At 36.2% G+C, this 20,811-nt stretch overlaps 1 long non-coding RNA gene across 1 annotated transcript; it reads right to left on the bottom strand.

Annotated features, from left to right (window-relative positions):
• Positions 1 to 1,169: 1,169 nt before the first annotated feature.
• LOC134758863 (uncharacterized) lies at positions 1,170 to 11,661 on the bottom strand. The gene is made up of 3 exons (XR_010134527.1): positions 11,354 to 11,661; positions 5,143 to 5,238; positions 1,170 to 1,664 (listed from the first exon to the last, which is right to left on the bottom strand). It is a non-coding gene; the product is annotated as an uncharacterized lncRNA (long non-coding RNA).
• Between the last annotated feature and the right edge of the window lie 9,150 nt (positions 11,662 to 20,811).

Below are 20,811 nucleotides of genomic sequence, written 5' to 3'. Positions count from 1 at the left end.
CACATTTTCTTTCTCCATTCATACAGTTGATGAATGCTGAAGTTGACTACATATCTTGCCTATTGTGAATAATACAATAATGAATGTGGAGTGAACATATCTCTTAAAAAATTTTATATCAACATAAGTAGATTTATTATTTTAAATGTACTAACAATTTTAATGATAATTTTTAATTTCTAATATGCAAAAATTGGTAAGATAGAATTTAAACAGACGCTCTTTGAGGTCTTCAATAATTTTTAAATTACAAAAAAGTTTGAGACCAAAATGTATAAGAACCACCATCTTAGAAAAGCTCATGCAGCCTGTAATCCCAGCACTTTGGGAGGCCGAGGCAGGTGGATCATGAGGTCAGGAGATCGAGACCATCCTGGCTAATACGGTGAAACCCCGGCTCTACTAAAAATACAAAAAATTAGCCAGGCATGGTGGCGGGAGCCTGTAGTCCCAGCTACTCGGGAGGCTGAGGCAAGAGAATGGCGTGAACCCAGGAGGTGGAGCTTGCAGTGAGCCGAGATCACGCCACTGCACTCCAGCCTGGGAGACAGAGGGAGACTCTGTCTCAAAAAACAGAAAAACGCATGCAGTTGTGCAACAGGATAGATATTAATAGCAATAGTGAACATAAATGTTAATAATAATATTCTTTGTAATCAATGAAAATTACCTAAAATTTAATATTCATTAACAATTGGATAGAATAAATTGTAGTTATTCATAAAATAGTATACTACGAAATGATGACAAAAATGCCAGAGGTTGGGTGAAAAAAGCAAAAGTCAAATAAATTAACCATAATCTATGGATGGTGAAATTATAAAGAGGAGAGAGAATGTGATCATGAAAAAGGCAGACGGAGTGACCGTTACTTTGGGGTGAGGGAAGCATTTGGGATTGAGGTGGGACTTATGAAAATATTCTGTACTATTAAAATTCTGCTCCTGACCTCTGTGATTACATGAGTAAACACTTTATAATTATTAACAAACTCTCTATGCTCTTTATTGTTATAAAACATTATTTGTTTAGCTACTATTGGAGAAATATTTTCTCATGGGTTAGTTGGTTTCATTCCTGAATATAATGAAATCATTGCATAACGAAAAGAAGGTGGATTTAGAAGTGAACCAGAACTAGATATGCAGTCTAGCATCACAATTTACTGGGAGAGAAAAGTTACCCAATTTATTTCACTTCTCACAGTTTCATTATTCATTCTCCCTAGGGATGACAAAATTGGTTTCATAGGGTTGCTTTGAGCTTTAGTGAGATCTATAATGCAGCAATTGGTTGGCAATGCAATAGAATGCACTTCTTCCATTTCTGTATCTGTTATTTCTAAGAAGACATCTCTGAAATCATTGTATTTTCTGGAAGCCAGAAGTACTTTGTTCAGGAGGTATAAGGTGAAGGCTTATGTGAGCTTATTGCTTTCCTCATGACAACAGCTGCTCTCTGCTGTTTGGACTGAGTGAAGTGGATAGACAGTTATTACCAACATGCAGAGAGTTTCTTAAGAGGAATTACCAGATAACTATAAATTGAAGTATTGAGTCAGGAAGCCAACAAGAAATTTGTGTATAAGAAATAGCAGTGAGGAGACAGTCTTTGGTAAGCACTTTTTGAAGTTCCAGGTGAGCAAAAAAGTCTCATTTATCTTCCTGCAAAGCAATAAGTACTTGGAATTAGCTTTTTGGGATTAGCAGCTGCCAGGATTGTCAATGTCTGCAAATTAACATACTTATTTTAGAAATAGGAAAATGGCCTACACACTGAAAATCAATAATGAAAATCTTAATCTATACATAGATGCCTAATGTTAGTTCTTCTTGGACATTTTGATGTGAGGAATCCTTTGCTATCTTAAAATTCACAGATACATGTATCAATGTTAACCATATTAGAAATTAAACTGAGAAATTTAAAATGTATGCATTAAATGATTTATTTTAAAATAAACTCATTAAAGGTTAGTATAAATATTTTATGATAAATAACTATATTTTTAAGTAAAAATATATATACTGAGAAGAGTTGCATTGCTTTACACTTGGCAAATATGGCTTTAATGCAAGATAGCTTTATTGCCAAATGAGTTTCTCCAGTCAATCTGTTGTAATACTATGTGTAGTCTCTGGTGAACTACTACTCTCCACTTATGAGAGAATGAAACTGTCCACTTATGAGAGAATGAAAAAGACAAAGAAATAAAATAGTATTTTGAAAATAGTTCTGCATAGCAGACTTCCTGAAACATCTTGAAGATCCAGGTACACTTTGAAAACTGTCAGCCCAGAATATTGATGAAGCTCAGCAAGTAGGGGTGTGAGCAGGCCCACAGGTTGGCTCTGCTTGGAACATCAGCCTGCTACAAGTACTGCCAGACTGTGAACTCCTTAAAGGTAGAAGCCGTGGTGGATAGGGAAAGAAGTAAGGAGAAGAAGAATCAAAGGACATTACAGGTTGAAATGGGATTCTAGGCTGCTCAGGTTACTTTATAGTGTGACATGCCGTGAGGCCACCACACAGGATTTCCTGCATCTTTCCAATATTTGGAATGTGCTAGAATATCAGCAATACACAGACTAGAGCAGTAATCAAAATAAAGCATTTGCAACTCACTTCTTTGTCAAGATGTCATAACCAGAACTAAATATCATAAGGGATACAAGAATACCTCTTCCCTCGCACCCATTTGTCATGGCGTTAGACATAGATTTAAAGATGTCATAGAAATAAACTACATATTGTTAGTCTTTGACTCTAGGAGTAATACATGGGTTTTATGTTCTATTTGGGGACGCAGCAGGAAAGAGCAGGATCATTACTGGCAGAAAAGCAACTGCTGCTGGTGTTATCTTCAGGGAGGGGCAATAGGAAAGAAGACAGTGTGCTAGTTCATGTTACCTGAGGAGGCAACAAAAATCACTACCCATGTTACTCTCTCTCAAAATTATTTTTCTTTTGATTTTTTTCTGTTTCAATATAAAAAGAGATGAAAATCTGTGCGTGGACCTGCCAATTTTAGTTTATGTCTTCTCTAGATGTTTTCATACGAGGAAAAGTAGGTAACTTTTTTTCATACCTGGAAAAATAAGTAGCTTAAAATGTTCTCCAAGAATGTTACTTTATTCTTACTAATCTTACACTGATTTCATGAAAAATAAAATGAGCGTAGAGTATACTGATAGCTTCTATTCTCCCATGTTGAGCTTCAGAGACCAGATAAACCTTGGTAGTGCCGATTTCTAAATAGAACAGTCCCCTAAAGTATAGTATCATTTACATAACAACTAAAGAGGAAATTAATTCTTCAGTTTTGAAATTAAGTTAATGACTAGAGTTGTTGGGTCTGAAGCTGGACCTCTCTAACCTAAATTCATTCTTTTTTCAAAATGAAATTGTAATAGTAATAATAGTATCTATCACATTCTGTTGCTAAAATTGTTAAATGCTAAGCACCTGGCATGTAGTAAGTGCTTTTTTTTTCCCCCGAGACAGACTCTCTGTCGCTGAGGCTGGAGTGCAATGGCACGATCTCAGCTCACTGCAACGTCTGCCTCCTGGATTCAAGTGGTTCTCCCACCTCAGCCTTCCGAGTAGTTGGGATTACAGGCACACACCATCATGCTCGGCTAACTTTTGTATTTTTGTAGAGACAGGGTTTCACCATGTTGGCCAGGCTGGTCTTGAACTCCTGACCTCAGGTGATCTGCCTGTCTCAGCCTCCCAAAGTGCTGGGATTACAGGCGTGAGCCACGGCACCCGGTCATGTTCTTTAAATATAAGTTGTATGAATAGTATTAGCTCTGCAGTGATTCCAAGTAGCATCAGTTATAGTTACAATAACAAGAGCAGCAAGCTCTTTGGGGAATCACAGCACTTCAACAGATATTAATTGGCCTACATGGGCAATGCTGCCTCATGATAAAGGGACACTACAAATGTTTCACTCTCACTTCCAGGCTCAGCAAGCAATATGCTAGGACACAGACCCCAGATTTCAGAATAAGATATCTGCGCTAAGTGCTAGTATAATGCCTATTATCTAATTCCCTAATTCTTCAAAAATAAATAATCTAAAAGTGTTTACTTAAATCTAAATCCCAGTGTTGCCTCACAGAGATTAGTTGAGCTATGACATTTCACATTTAACTTCTGTTCTAATGCTAGCCATTGAAGAGTTTAACTATTAAAGTGCTAGACATATTCTCTGTGAACAGGAAAAATCCAGCCGCCTGACTCAGATGGGTTTTTCCAAACCAGGGGCTCTTGACAAGCAGCATCTGCATCCCCCTGGTGCTGATAAGAAATGCACATTTTCAGTCCCACCCAGCATGTAGAGAATTGGAAAATCTAGGCTTGGGGCACAGGAATCCGTGTTTTATCAAGGCCTCTATTTGATTTTGATTGACTCTAAAGTGTGAGAACCACTAGTCTACACATCAGCCCCCTCCACAGGGAAATGTGGCAAAACATGGCCAGTGTGTGGTCGTGCAGCAAGTTTGGGAGATAGTTGAGGCTGCCCCACTTTGTCTCGAAGGCTCTGCACACAAGACATACAGCGATGTGGGTCCTTTGCAAAGCCCAGCCACACAGGCCATCAGAATTGGTGACATGTTTAAAAGATCAGACCTTTGGTGGGAGAATTGAGGCATGCAGACACAATTGTGCAGACAGTGTGAATTTGGCTGAAGAAAAGTTATACATGAAGGAAGCTAGGTTGGTCAAAGGACAAGCTGGGCATGAAAAGAAGTCTTATAATTGAGATAACTCTAAACTCAATCCCATTAAAATAATAATTATGATAAAAACAATTTAAAAAAACAGTAATCGGACATAGCTAGAAATATCACAAATCCAGGCTGTACTGACTCAGAAAGAAGACGTAGGCAATAGTTCTCAAATAGGACAATTTTGTCACTCCACCCCAGGGCATGTTTGGAGACACTTCGGATGTCACAACTGAGGGAAGAAGATGCTACTAGAATTTAGTGGGGTGCTGCTAAACATCCATAGTTCATCAGACTGTGCAACAGAGTACAGGACTGTACAGCAGAGAATTATCTGGCAAAAAAATATCCACAGTACTGAGCTTGAGAAGCCCTAATCTAGACGCACGTAGTAATAGATACATACATTTAAAGTTGCCCCATGTCCATCCAGTCCATTTACATTATTCCAAGAGTTTTCCATTTTAATTCACAACCTATTGTGAATTTGATAGATGAATTTCTATGAAGTTAATCAATATAATTAATCAGTAGAGGCAATTTTAATCATTAATACAGTAAAAAGAAACACTTTTTTTGGCTGTGCAAATCGACCTGAACTCAGGGGCTTTTCTATCTTTTCTTTCATTTTTTCTGAGGAGTAAAGATATAGCCCCAGCAACCCTCCTCATGGTCCAATTTATTAGTTTCAGAAAAAGAATAGAATGACATGGAGAATATAGTCTGCACATATTTGACTTTTATCTCTTGCTCATTTAGCTTCAGCAACGATAGAAAAAAAGCAAAAAAGCATTCACTAAAAGCTGTTTGGGACTGCCTAGCTTCCTCTTTATCACACAAATTGACTTTTAGCCAATGTTTTACTCCTGTTGGCTTCAATTACATAAGAATTAATTTTGCCTGGCACAGTTAGTCAGTGCATACTTAAGGTATAATATTCTAAGATTTTGGTAGTAATTCATTTATACCGTGTCTATTAAATAGACTTGAAGCTATCTTGAATTTAATTGGTAGGCCAATTTTTTATACTACTGGCCAGTGAATCACCATATCCTTTTTTAAATAAGTTGAGACCTGTCATATCTATGTTACAACCACAGATGACATTCTGCAGGTGCACTATAAATGAGAAAGAACTTTTACAAAAGGCCTTAAAAGGGGACTTTCCTCAAATACCAAACCAAAGGTAACAAAGTCTTTTTAGGTGAGACTTTCTTTACAATCAGAATATAAATGTGAGACATTGGTGAGGTATTTGTTGCATAAACCATATGTTTTCCAGCTATAAAATGTGTCACTTAAACTACATGTCTGATGTCACTCCTCCTTTGGAAGTGAAATTTGATAACCCTTTGATTCTATGAATCTTGCATATATGTATAAGAGTCAAGTATGGGTAGTATTTGAATATTATTCTATGATATTATGTTTTTATATAATATACATGTTATTTATCCCATAAAAAATTGAATAATGTTATCTCGATTTAAGTAAAAACATAGACTGACAATTTTCTATAGTACTTCTAAAGTCTTCATTTGCAGACATATCTTCAAGGTCCATTGTGTACATACAAATATAACCTTGGGTTCACTTATTTATTGATGTCCCAGCTAAATTCTACAAATTTGTTGGTAAAATAAACATCTATGTGTTATCCATGCAATCCCTCAATACACACAGAAAGTATATATTTATGTGCTGTATAGAAGAATATTATTTCCCTGACATATTTTGGCTAGTACAAACTAAAATATTCTACACAACAAGGGACAGACATTTAAAGAAAAAATCATGGGTAGCAAGCTTTTTTTTTCCTTTTTTTAAACATTATTACAAGTTTCAGTAAAGCCTTCCCCTTGACTACATAAAAAGTAATCATTTGCCCATGTGGTTTGATGAAAAGATTCCTCAGCTGCAGCAGTCTTCCTTATCCTCAAGCTTGAGCAGAGCAAGTATGTAGCGTGCTGGAACTTTATACTAGGTGTGAAGCTGAGCAAATAGCACTGAAAAATTGTACCAGAAGTTATTTGCAAATATGAATGTGTCGAATAATATTGAAATATGTCAGGATTTTCTATTCACCTTTGCTATTAAATTATATCTTAATCTCTCTATGGTTAAATAAAATACTGAGAAGCCATGCAATTCTTTGAAGTTTATTGATATTTGCTTTATACGGCCCATATTTGGTTAAAATTAATAATGTACCTTGTGCACCCAAAAGAATATGTGTTCTGCCATTGTGCAGTAAAATGTCATGGTTAGTTATATAGGTGTAGATAGATAGATGGTAAACAGTTCATAGATAGATTGGATTTTATGCTATCTTCATAAATAACACACATGTGCATATTAATATGCCACTCATTCTTTGACCTCTATTTTCATGCTAACACTTTTCTCTCTCTTTAAAAACTAGCTGTTACTTCCAGATTATTGTTTTAGTAATCTAATAAATTACATTTTTGTAAATAAAACATTAATCAGATTAATAAATTTAAAAACTAAATAAATAATCCATATAGTCTGTATTAGTCAGGGTTCTCTAAAGAGACAGAACTAATAGGACAGATACATAAGTAAACAGGAGTTTATTAAGGAGTATTAACTCACATGATCACAAGGTCTCACAATAGGCCATCTGCAACCTGAGGAGCAAGGAACCCAGTCAAAGTCCCAAAGCTGAAGAACTTGGAGTCCAATGTTTGAGAGCAGGAAGCATCCAGCACGGGAGAAAGATGTAGCCTTTGAGGCTAGGCCAATCTAGTCTCTTCATGTTTTTCTGCCTGCTTTATATTCTGGCCATGCTGGCAGCTGATTAGATTGTGCCCACCCAGATTAAGGGTCTGCCTTTCCCAGCCCACTGACTCAAATGTTAATCTCCTTTGGCAACACCCTCAAAGATACACCCAGGATCAATACTTTGCATCCTTCAATCCAATCAAGTTGACACTCAGTATTAACCATCATGCAATCTTATAATCCATGAATAATTTCACTGTGAAATCCTTCCTGAGTTTTGTTGTAAGTGAAATGGTTTGGATCTGTGTTCCCACACAAATCTCATGTTGAATTGTAATCCCCAATGTTGGAGGTGGGGCCCGGCAAGAGGTGATTGGATCTTGGGGGTGCTTTCTGATAGTTTGGCACTATCCCCTTTCTGCTGCTCTTGTGATAAGATTTTCATGACATCTGGTTATTTAAAAGTGTGTGGTACCTCCCATCTCCCTCTTGGTCCTGCTCCTTCCATGTGAGACACCTGCTCTCCCTTTGCCTTCTTCCATGAGTGGAAGCTCCCTGAGGCCTCCCCAGAAGCAGATGCTGCCATGCTTCTTGTACAGCCTGCAGAACTGTAAGCCAATTAATCACCTCTCTTATAAATTCTTGTATTTCTTTACAGCCATGCAAGAGTGGACCAAAACAGTAAGTATTCACATATAAATATATAAATATATATATATATATTCAGTAAAATGAAATCATAATAGGCATCTCTTTTGAAACATTCTTACCACAGATGTAATTCTATGAATATATTTCCATGACAACCTAGACTCATGTGGTCATTTGTAATGGATGCATGATATTATATTAAACGAATTTAACACCCTTTTCCCTTCCTCAAATGTGCATGAAGCCAAAGATGGTACTATTTTTTTTTCTCTGTGTGCCTGTGTGTGTTTCTTGAGTGTTGGTTGCATTGAAAGCTACTCTAAAATCTATCTCTCAAAATTATATTAGCTTATATGTCAGTTTCCTGATTAACCTTAAGAAAATGTTACATTCTTAAAAAAATTCATGTTTATGTGAAATGCTCTTTCCCTATTCATATGCACATTATACTTCCACATCTAAATAAGAACATATTTTCTTCTGACACTTTCCTTAAAATCATGCAGCTCCCTTTTCCTTCTCCTGGGTCTGAGGTGAGCCCAGCTCATTTCAGAGTTAGTACCACAGGGAAGACAGCTGAGGAGGAGCAATGGTAAGAAAAGCAGCAATGGAGGATTTCTTCATTTTTGATACTCTCTAGCTGAACAGTAATTCTGCCCTGCCTTGCCTCACAACTCTCCTGGCCTGGGAGTAGAGACATGTGTCCCTAGAAGAAATTGAATATGACTGACTGATGGGAACACAGGTGACTCCTTCTTATAAACCATGAAACAAATTTGCGCTTTTTATTTTCTTATAGTTAAGAGAGAACCTTATATAAACTGGCATGTGAATTACAAGAACATGGCAGGGCATGAAATTTCTTGAAGAAAAAGTCTTTCTTTTGTCTTGTAACATATTATGAATTACATAATAAAATTCATAACATATTATGAATTTTACTGAGACACTAATATTTATTTTGTCTATTTGTTGAAATTTGGGTATTCTATTGGCAGTGGAAAAACATGCACCAAGAACTTATAAACTAAAAATGCTAAATTGCCAATTATTAAAGAAGAACTCTCTGTTGGAGTGATAGGAGCAATCTAGGAAAAGTGTACGCTTAATATGCATACATGTTCACATAAATATACATACCTATATGTGCATGTATACATATATGTGTGTAGATAGATCTATCTTACATAGCTAGTATTAGGACTAGAAAAAGGTTGATAAAATTTTCAATCATTAAAGATTTCATAGAGCCCCAACCCCAAGTAGAACATATTGTGTCCTAATTGAAGTTATTCTTAAAAACTATGACTGCTCATTTACATATCAAATTAAGGATTTTACATATCAGTTGAACTACTTTTGTGAGAACTTTAATGAGGAGCAAAAATGATATTTATTCTCTAGGAAATCTTGATTGGCATTTTAGGTTATAGAGTATCAAACACATATTTCAATGTATTTGAGAATTTATGGCGTGTCTCAAGTCCATATAGAGACTGATGAATAGTATGGTAATTATTTAACTGAGAAGGCATTTGTTTTATTTTTTTATGTTAGAATATCTTAAAAGTGTCTTAAATAGTTCCATCCTAGTAAGTGTGGATGTGGATTTAAATATGAGCTAAAAGCCGAAGTCTTTAAATTCCCAATAGAAAATTTAAATCTTAGATTCCTAAGTCCAAACACAATAAATAAAAGTTACCAGGCACGAGAGTTTTATGCCAGTCAAACTTAAAAATAATATTCATATAAAGCAATCCAGAGTGTGGAGGCTCTGGATTGGTTTTCAAATAAGGAGGAATCATACAAAGTTGCAGCTTGAGGTACAAGTAGATTTTGTACAAACTCAATTTTTTCCCTGCACTATTTGGCACACACTGTAGTTTGCTCTTTTAAGTCAACTTTTTCTCAATTCTGATAATGACAAAGTATCATCTTTTTATAATGTATTTTCTGCTGAGTACAGTTTTTAATATTTCAGAGAAAAAGATATTACTGATGCAGAATGTTCATTTGCATTGGGAAAATGGACAAGGACTTTATGAAAAGTTGATTCAAATCTAGGGCTTGCACAGTGCCCAAGCTTTTTGAATATTTATATTTTTGGCCATGCCAATGGCAAGACAAACATTATAAAATGAAAGATTTTACAAGGAAAAGAAGAAAACTTGTGTGCATGGGATGAGAACTTAGAATGGAATAGGAAAACCTAGATTGTAGTGTGTGCAAGAAAGAGTAAACTGGGCAGGTCTAGATGTTCAAACCCTAAACACTTTTAAGAAAGCCCTGTTTTCTGAACTGGACTTTGGTTGGCTCCAAGGGACCAAGCTGTTGGAAAATCCTGTCTGATAAGAGTGTTTTGGCATGCCTGAAACGTTGAGCCACACTCTTCCCATTTGTCGAGATAAATTATGGTAAAAATGTGATTTAGGATGAACATCTGCTTTTTCTATGGGGGTTTGAAGCTCGAGTAACTGAAGTCAATCACACAGGTGCTATATCCCTGTAAAGCTAACTCTCAATGAAAACCCTAAACACTAAGGCTCACCTGAGCCTCCCTGGTTGGCAGAATTTTGCATGTGTTGTCTCACATCATTGTTGGAAGACTTAAGCACATCCCATGCTTCTCTCCTTGGAAGGAGCACCTGAAAGCTTAGACCTGATTTCCTCCAGACTCCACCCCATGCCCACCATATGCCTTTTCCCTTTGCTAATTTTGCCCTCCATCATTTTCCTGTCATAAACTACGACCATGAATATAACAATTTCAAAGTCTTATTAGTCCGTCTGATGAATCCCTGATCCTCAGGGTACTGGGAACACCGCATGAAGGGTGTATAGAGTTTCTCTGCTCAGTTCTCTTGGGCCCCTCTCCATGAATCTAACAATTGTTTCTCCCACTAAAAGTGTTTTTTAAAATCTTGGAGGAGTGAAAATTGTGGATAAGAGACAGGGTTAAGTTGCAGCTCCCACTGGGACAGACAGAGCAGCGTGTGGAGACACACATCATGAATGTTTGCTCCAAGAACTACTGCAGAAACATACCAGGAAAGCTGAGAGAATCCACAGACCCTCTGAAGGAAGTGGATTGCTCCTGCAGGACCCAGAAAGCAGCTCAAATACTGTGAGTGCCCAAACTGTGAAAATGGGAAATGGAGATCATCCACACTCTCACTGGGGAACCTGAAGGTCTGGATCACATGAGAAGATTCTGACCTTACCTGGAACTGTGTCAATTTAGAAAGCTGAGTGAAATACAGGGGTAGAAGAAGCAGCAGGAAAAGCCCTGTCAGCTCTTTGGGCCCCAGGGAAGCCATTCCTCATTTGTCTCACAGGGGTCCTTGGGGAGGGCTGCCAGAAGAACTGGAAAAAGACCACAGTGAGAAGGAAACATCCAGCTAAACTTTGTAACAATTCCAACCAAATGTGATGTCTCCTAGTCAGAACTCTGGGGAGGGCACGAATCCAGTGTGCAGACTCAACAGGCATGGAGGTGCAAAAGCCTTGCTTGCTTTCTCAGCTGGGACTCTGGTGGCCTGGGGCAAGTTCTTAGCCTCACTAACCCACTGTCTGGAAGCAAATTCCTTGCTATTAGGTGGGGTGCGGGGGGCATGGTGGGAGTGAGACCAGCCTTTTGGGTTGCATAGGAGCTGGTTAAGGCCTGTAGCTGCCGCCTTTCTCCGACTTCCCTGACAAGCTGCATGACACAGCAGAGACAGCCATAATTCTCCTGGGAACATAACTCCATTGACTGGGGAACCACAACTGCATCCCCCACAGCAGCTGCAGCAAGCCCTGCCCAATGAGAGTCTGAGCTCAGACACTCCTAACCCTGCCTCCACCTGATGGTTCTTCCTTACCCCCCATGGGAGCGAAAGACAAAGGTCATATTCTCTTGGGCGTTCTAGGGCCCCGCCCACCCTCTGATTCTCCCTATACTACCACAGCTGATGCCCTCTTGAAAGCACCACCTTCTGACAGGAGGTCAACCACCATAAAACTAGCGCATCAAACATCTGCAGGACCCTCACAGAGTCTGTTTCACTCGCCTGCCACCTCCACTGGAGCAGGGGCTGGTATACATGGCTGAGAGATCTGAAGATCTCAGGATTCTGTGCTTCACATCACAGGATTCTGTGCAGGCACCAGTACCACCCCCGAGCCTGGTAGCTCTGATGAGTGGCTAGATCCAGAAGAGAAATAACAATCACTGCAATTTGGCTCTCAGGAAACCACATCCCTAGGAAAAGGAAGAGAGTACTACATCAAGGGAACACCCCATGGGACAAAAAATCTGAACAGAAGCCTTGAGCCCCAGATCTTCCCTCTGACATAGCCTACCCAAATGAGAAGGAACCAGAAAAACAATTCTGGTAAAATAATGAAACAAGGTTTTTTAACAACCCCCCAAAAAATCACACTAGCTCACCAGGAATGGATCCAAACCAAGAAGAAATTCCTGAATTGTCTGAAAAAGAATTCAGAAGATTGAGTATTAAGCTAATCAAGGAGGCACCAGAGAAAGGTGAAGTCCATGTTAAGATAATCTAAAAAAAAGATACAACATATGAAGGGAGAAATCTTCAGTGAAATAGACAGCATAAACAAAAAACCATCACAACTTCAAGAAATAAAGGACACAGAGAAATGCAAAATGTACTGGAAAGTCTCAGCAATAAAATCAAACAAGCAGAAGAAAGAACTTTAGAGCTCAAAAACAAGGATTTCTAATTAACGCAATCCAACAAAGACAAAGAAAAAGGAATTTAAAAAAATGAACAAAGCCTCCAAGAAGATTGGGAGTATGTTAAATGACCAAATCTAAGAATAATCGGTATTCCTGAGGAAGAAGGTCATTCTAAAAGTTTGGAAAACATATTCACGGGAATAATCAAGGAAAACTTCCCTGGCCTTGCTAGAGACCTAGACATTCAAATACAAAAAGCTCAAAGAATACCTGGGAAATTCATCGCAAAAAGATCATTGCCTAGGTATGTTGTCATCAGGTTATCTAAAGTCAAGATGAAGGAAACAATCTTCAAAGTTGTGAGGCAAAAGCACCAGGTAACCTATTAAGGAAAATCTATCAGATTAACAGCGGATTTCTCAGTAGAAACCCTACAAGCAAGAAGGGATTGGGGCCCTATCTTCAGCCTCCTTAAACAAAACAATTATCAGCCAAGAATTTTGTATCCAGTGAAACTAAGCTTTATAAATGAAGAAAAGATACAGTCTTTTTCAGACAAACAAGTGCTGAGAGAATTCACCACTACCAAGCCAACACTACAAGAACTGCTAAAAAGAGCTCTAAATCTTGAAACAAACCCTGGAAACACATCAAACAGAACCTCTTTAAAGCATAAATCTCACAGGACCTATAAAACAAAAATACAATAAATAAGTAACCAAGGTATACAGGCAACAAATAACATGAAGAATGGAATAGTTCCTCACATGTCAATACTAACGTTGAATGTAAATGGTCTAAGTGCTCCACTTAAAAGATACAGAATTTCGGAATGGATAAGAATTCACCAAGCAAGTATCTGTTGCCTTCAAAAAGCTCACCTAACACAGAAGGACTCACACAAACTTAAGGTAAAAGTGTGGAAAAAGATATTTCATTTATCTTTTGTAATTTTTTTTCTGTTTCAAATTCATTTAGTTCTGATTTGTTCTTGGTTATTTATTTTCTTCTGCTGGGTTTGGGTTTGGTTTGTTCTTGTTTCTCTGGTTCCTTGAGGTGTGACCTTAGATTGTCTATTTGTGCTTTTTTAAACTTTTTGATGTAGGTATTTAAGGCTATGAACTTTCCTCTTAGCACCACCTTTGCCGTATCCCACAGGTTTTGATAGATTGTGTCATTAATGTCGTTAAGCTCAAATAACTTTTAAATTTCCATCTTGATTTCATTGCTGACCCAATGATCATTCAGGAGCAGGAGAACTGGAACAAGACAAGGATGCCCACTCTCACCACTTCTATTCAACATAGTACTCAAAGTCCTAGCCAGACCAATCGGACAATAGAAAGAAATAAAGGGCATCCAAATCTGTAAAGAGGAAGTCAAACGGTTGCTGTTTGCTGTGATATGATTGTATACCTAGAAAACCCTAAAAACTCCTCCAAAAAGCTCCTAAAACTGATAAATAAATTCAGCAAAGTCTCAGGATACAAAATTAATGTACAAAAATCAGTAGCTCTGCTATACACCACCAACGACCAAACTGAGAATCAAATTAAGAACTTAACAGCTTTTACAATTGCTGCAAAGAAAGTAAAATACCTAGGAATACACCTAAACATGGAGGTGAAAGACCTCTATAAAGGAAACTACAAAACACTGCTGAAAGAAATCATAGATGACACAAACAAATAGAAACACATCCCAAGCTCATGGACGGGTATAATCAATATTGCGAAAATTACCATACTGCCAAAAACAATCTACAAATTCAGTGGAATTACCATCAAATTACCACCATCATTCTTCACAGAACTAGAAAAAATAATCCTAAAATTAATATGGAACTATAAAAGAACCAAAGGAAGACTAACCAAAAGTCCTTTTGCATAACCTATCCTTTGGCATAGCCAAATAAAGACTAACCAAAAAGAGTAAATCTGGAGGCATCACATTACCTGATTTCAAATTACACTATAAGGCCATAGTCATCAAACAGCATGGTACTGGAATAAAAATAAGTACATAGACCAGTGGAACAGAATAGAGCACCCAGAAATAAACCCAAATACTTAGAGCCAACTGATCTTCAACAAAACAAACAAAAGCATAAAGTGGGGAAAGGACACCTTATTCAACAAATGGTGCTGGGCTAATTGGTAACCCACATGTAGGAGAAAGAAACTGGATCCTCATCTCTCACCTTATACAGAAATCAACTCAAGATAAATCAAAGACTCAAATCTAAGACCTGAAACTATAAACATTCTAGAATGTAACATAGGAAGAACCCTTCTAGACACTGACGTAGGCAAAGCCTTCATGACCACAAACCCAAAAGCAAATGCAACACAAACAAAGATAAATAGGTGGGTTTTAATTGAACCAAAGAGCTTCTGCACCGCAAAAGGAATAGTCAGGAGAATAAATAGCCCAGAGAGTGGGAGAAAATCTTCACAATCTATACACCTGACAAAGGACTAATATCCAGAATCTACAAGGAACTCAAACAAATTAGCAAGAAAAGAACAATCCCATCAAAAACTGGGCTAAGGACATGAGAAGACAACTCTCAAAAGAATATAAACAAATGGCCAACAAATATATGAAAAAAATGCTCACCATCACTAATGATCAAGGAAATGCAAATCAAAACCACAATGCAATGCCACCTCACTCCTGCAAGAATGGCCATAATAAAAAAGTCAAAAGATAATAGATGTTGGTGTGGATGCAGTGAAAAGGGAACACTTCTACACTGCTGGTGGGAATATAACTGGTAAAACCACTGTGGAAAACAGTGTGGAGATTTCTTAAAGAACTAAAAGTAGAACTACCATTTATTCCAGCATTCCCACTACTGGGTATCTACCTAGAGGAAAGAAGTCATTATAAGAAAAAGATACTTGCACACACATGTTTATAGCACCACAATTCACAATTGCAAAAGTATGCAACCAACCCAAGTGCCCATCAATCAATGAGTGGATAAAGAAACTGTTATACATATATACACACACACACACACACTCATATATATACACACACACACATATATATATATACACACACACACAAAAGGAATACTACTCAGCCATAAAAAGGAATAAATTAATGGCATTCCTAGCAACCTGGATGGAATTGGAGACTACTATTCAAAATGAAGCAACTCAGGAATGGAAAACCACACATCATATGTTCTCACTCATAAGTGGGAGCTAAACTATGATGATGCAAATGCATAAGAATGATACAATTGACTTTGGGGACTTGGGGTAAGACTGGCTTGCGGGTGAGAGATAAAAGACTACAACTTAGTTTCAGTGTATACTGCTCGGGTGATGGGTGCACCAAACTCTCACAAATCACCACTAAAGAACTTACTCATGTAACCAAATACCACCTGTTCCCCCAAAACCTATGGAAATAAAAAAATCAAAGAATAAACAAATAACAAAATAAAATGCCACAAAGATACAAAAGAGAAAAAAGTCTTTTTAAAAACCTTGAGCTTTTTCCTTTTTTTTTGCATAGGTTCTTATGACTACTACAGGGTCATAAGAATCAAAAGGAAATACCCAAAGCTGGCTAAAAGGCGCTGAAAATAGTGCTACCATACTCTTTGCATGGAACTCTAAACTGTTAATTTTTTTTAAGAAATTGGTTAAAAAAATTATAGTTTCAACAAGAATTAATAATAGTGAAAGCTACCTACAACTTGCTCTTTATCGCATATTGTTTTTAAATTAAGGACAAACAATACGAAACTTTATGTGGTAACTGAAATGTTATATCTCTTTGCTAATGACTTGTCTCATTCAGTTTAGGGGGAAATTGAACACCTTTTTATATTTTTAAAACATTTAATGCTTTTTTTCTGTCAATTGCCTATTCACATTTTATGCCCTATCCATTGCTATTCTACTTATTAATATTAGAAAAAATTCTTTATATATAAAGAAATTTTATAATTTTCCACAAAGGTCAAAAATTATTTTCCTAAATGTCATTTGCATTTGAATTTAATTTTTTTAAAAATACAATACAGAAATGTTTTACTTTCATTTCTATAATATGATTTTATTTATCTATGGTTTATGTGGTTTATATGTCTTAACACCTTTATAATAAAGTCTTCCATATATACAATATCTCAATTATTCTAAAAGTTTCACTTATAGTTTGGATATGGCACTTCTGAAATATAATTAGGTATAAAAAAGGAATAAGATATTCTGATTATTTTCTTTATTTTTATAATTTTATATTAAATGGACAAATTCTTTGAAAGGCACAAACTACCAGTGTACAGTCATGAAACAAAAAACCTGAATAGTTTCTCTATATATTAAGTAAGTTGAATTTGTGATTGAATACTTTCTAGCAAAGAAAATTTCAGGTAGCTTTATTGGCAAAGTTAACAAAATTTTAAAGGAATAAATGATATCAATTATGCACAGTCCTCCAAAATATTAAAGATGAGGTTTTGTTTCCTAATTTATTCACTGGAGGCAACATTGCTGATGAAATCAACCAACACACACACACACACAAAGATATTGCCAGATAGTAAATGTAGTCATAAATATCCCTTATAAAAAAAAACAATGAAATATTAACAGATCACTTCTAGCAATATATAAAGAGAATAATATACTGTATTCAACTGGAGTTTATCCCAGAAATGCAAAGTGAGTTAAACATTCAAAATAGCTAGAGGAGAAGAACTGTAATGCTCCCAACACAAAGCAAAGGTAAATGTTTGAGGTGATGTATATCCCAATTACTCTGACTTGATCATTATATATTGCATATAAGTATCAATCTATCACATGTACCCCAATATATGTATAACTATAATATATTAATAAAAATACACAAAAATAAAAATAAAATAAAAAAATTCACACACAAAAAATGCAAACCATGCATTATTTTAATAAAAATTTGTTAAATAAATAAAACCATAAAAGGAACTGTGAATTAATTTCATTATATCAAAACTTTTACAATCTGTACAAAAGAGAGTAGCATGAGAACAAAAGCAAGTCGCAAGCTGGAAGAAGTGTTTTCAGCATATATTAATAACAAGAAACTATTATACAGAGTGTATAACAAACCCCTACAAATATAAAATAAATAAACAGAATAATGGGCAAAGGATATAACATAGCAACTCTTAGAAGAGAAGATGCAAGTAAGTAATTATTAAAGATTAAAATCAACACAACCTCACTAGTTATCTGGAAATACAATTAAAACAAGGAGCTATTATTTCATGCCATCCAGTCAGGGAAAACCAAAGGGTCTTGAAATGTCAAGTCTTGGAGAGGAAGTAGGGAAACAAAAACTCACAGAAGTTGCTGCTTGATGCATAGAAATTCAAGAAGAATTTGGCAATATCTAGTATATTAGACAAAACCTACAGACTACACCAATCTCTTCCTTAGTATCTTTAGGTGCAAATGTGAGAAAATGCATGACTAGGTGCACAAGGGTACATGCTTAAAGGTAATCAAAGTGTCCTATAACAGTTCAAATTTGAAGCAACTAATATGTGCATAGTCATACAAGTAAATAAATGAATTCTGGTTTATTTTGAAAAAGAAAATAAATGTCAATTGATGCAATTGCCCATATATACAGACTAAAGAAGGAATCCACAGGACCATCCTAATGGATAGAGATAAAACATTCTTAAAAATTCACCTTCTAGTCAGAACAAAAATGTCAGGAAACTATAGATAAAGAGAATGTCATCAAACTGAAAAAGAGCGCCTGCCAAAAAACAACTCACATCATATACTGTGGTCAAAGTCTGAGTTATTTTCCCCTCAGAATGTAAACCATCAAGGATGTACACCATCACCATTCCAACTAAATTCAAGGTCCTAGCTTGTATAGGAAGGCAAAAAAGAGAAATAGGAAGTATATAGGTAAGAAAGGAAGAAATACAGCTGTCTCTGCTCACAGATGACACAATTATTTACATAGCTAATTAAAAAAATGTCAGACTCATACTACAGAGTTCAGCTTATGAGATATTCTGGAGAAATTAAAACTACTTAGATGAAACACAGATTAGTTGTGCCTAGGAGTTGGGAGTGAGAAGAAGGTTTGACAACCAAGTTGTATGAGCAAAGATATTAAGGTGGTGAGTCTTGTCTCTCTGGCAACTACACAACAATATATATTTGTTAAAACTCATAGAGCTGGGCACCAAAGAGGAGATTTTACTGTATGAAAATTATATCTGAATTTTAAAAACATTTTAGTTTACCTAATAGCACATTTCTCTCTGATAATATTTCTCATCGTAGACTGAATTATTGTGTTATTTGTATCTGTTCTATTCCTATGATCAGTTTCTCAAATAACATGCTAATCATAAGGTATTTTTCTTACAGCAATTTTTAATACATGTTAACAAATGATGATAGTACTCTGTCATTACTTAACCTTTTTTCAGAATGTTTTTGGATATTGTGAAACATTTAAATCTCTATATGATCTTTTAAAAATTATCAATATAAAGAATATCTGCTGTCACTTATTAAAAATAATTAAATTTTTAGATTGTCATATCTATAGAGAAATATGACAGCTCTACCATGTTGCCTTTGTATCCATAAAAAATCTGCATTTATAATGATGTCTATGAATCCAAAAAATATATGTGTATATATGATTATTTTAAATACACACTTTGCTCAAATACATACTTTACAAATACATACTTTGCTCAAGAGAATAAAGTTTTCTTCATTAAATTCACCGAATTTAGATCGTTTGAGTAGATACAAATTTAGGTATTATGTTATAAATTTTCCTTTTGTTCCATATTTTATAAAACTTTAACCTATGAACGCCATGCTGAAACCAGAATTCAAAATGATGGTAATGGAGTGGTGCTAAGGCCCTAAGCTTTGCTCACACTCTCATATAATTGACAACTTGACTGAAAGAGGGGAATTGTTAAACAAAATTATGGGAGGCCATTGTTTTAGATTAAGCTCATGCACTAGTTCTCAACAGACAAGACCAAACCAAAACGGAGTCACATGTAAATGTGACATACTCAACTAAAACATTAAGGAAATGGATAGATTTCAAAACAGATAAGGTTTTTTTCTCTTCTCGAAATAGGAGAATCCAGAACAAGGAAGTCCTGTCTACTATAACCCCTTAAAAAAATAACCTAAAGATCTTGTTTCCACCTCCTCAAACCCACTTTTTTGCTATTTCCCAGTAGGATTTGAGACTGAATAAGTACATTATGATGATGACAGAGAGATATATGTTCCTCACATTTTGGTCTCTCAAATTGGAGGAGATAACCAAAAAGATGAAATTGTTCAATTAAGTTTAGCCCAGAGCTATCCCTTATATATTTTAAGTTCGACCTGAAGGTTTCTTTGTACATAATCAACCATAACCTAACTGAAGGTGTAAACAGACTGTAGTCTACTCTTGTGCCAATCACTGAGTTTCAGCCAATCAAGAGTGGCCAACTTTTCAAACCATATTCAAATAAGGGAAACACCAAGCTGTAACCAATCCAGCAGTTTCTGTACCTCAGCTTCATTTTCTGTTCAACACGTTCTGTCCTTAAATCTTCTTCCATCATGCAGCTGCACTGGTGTCTCTCTAGACCTACTTTGGCTTGGGAGGCTGCCTGATTCACCTGTCATTCTTTGCTCAGTTAAACCATGTTAAATTTAATTTGTGTAAGGTTGTTCTTTTAACACTCTCAAACTCTTCCACACTGATCCTCCAGCCGTTTGTCAAAAACAATTGAGTTTTTCTTCCACAATACCGGTGCCCATGGAGGTTTCTTTCTGTGGGTTCAGCTGCTCTGGGAAGTTGTTATTCTATATTTCTACCTGTCTGTTTCTGCAATGTGGGGGGCAGTGATGTGCCCTGCTATCTCCATTCTCTCATGGATGTAAGAAGGGTTGTTGATTTTCAGTTTGTTCAAGTTTCCTCTTGTTATGT

The sequence above is a fragment of the Gorilla gorilla genome, chromosome 6, assembly GCF_029281585.2.
Source record: "Gorilla gorilla gorilla isolate KB3781 chromosome 6, NHGRI_mGorGor1-v2.1_pri, whole genome shotgun sequence".
NCBI lineage: Eukaryota > Metazoa > Chordata > Mammalia > Primates > Hominidae > Gorilla > Gorilla gorilla.
Note: the sequence above shows the minus strand (reverse complement) of the source record. Positions and strands in the feature narration are given on the sequence as shown.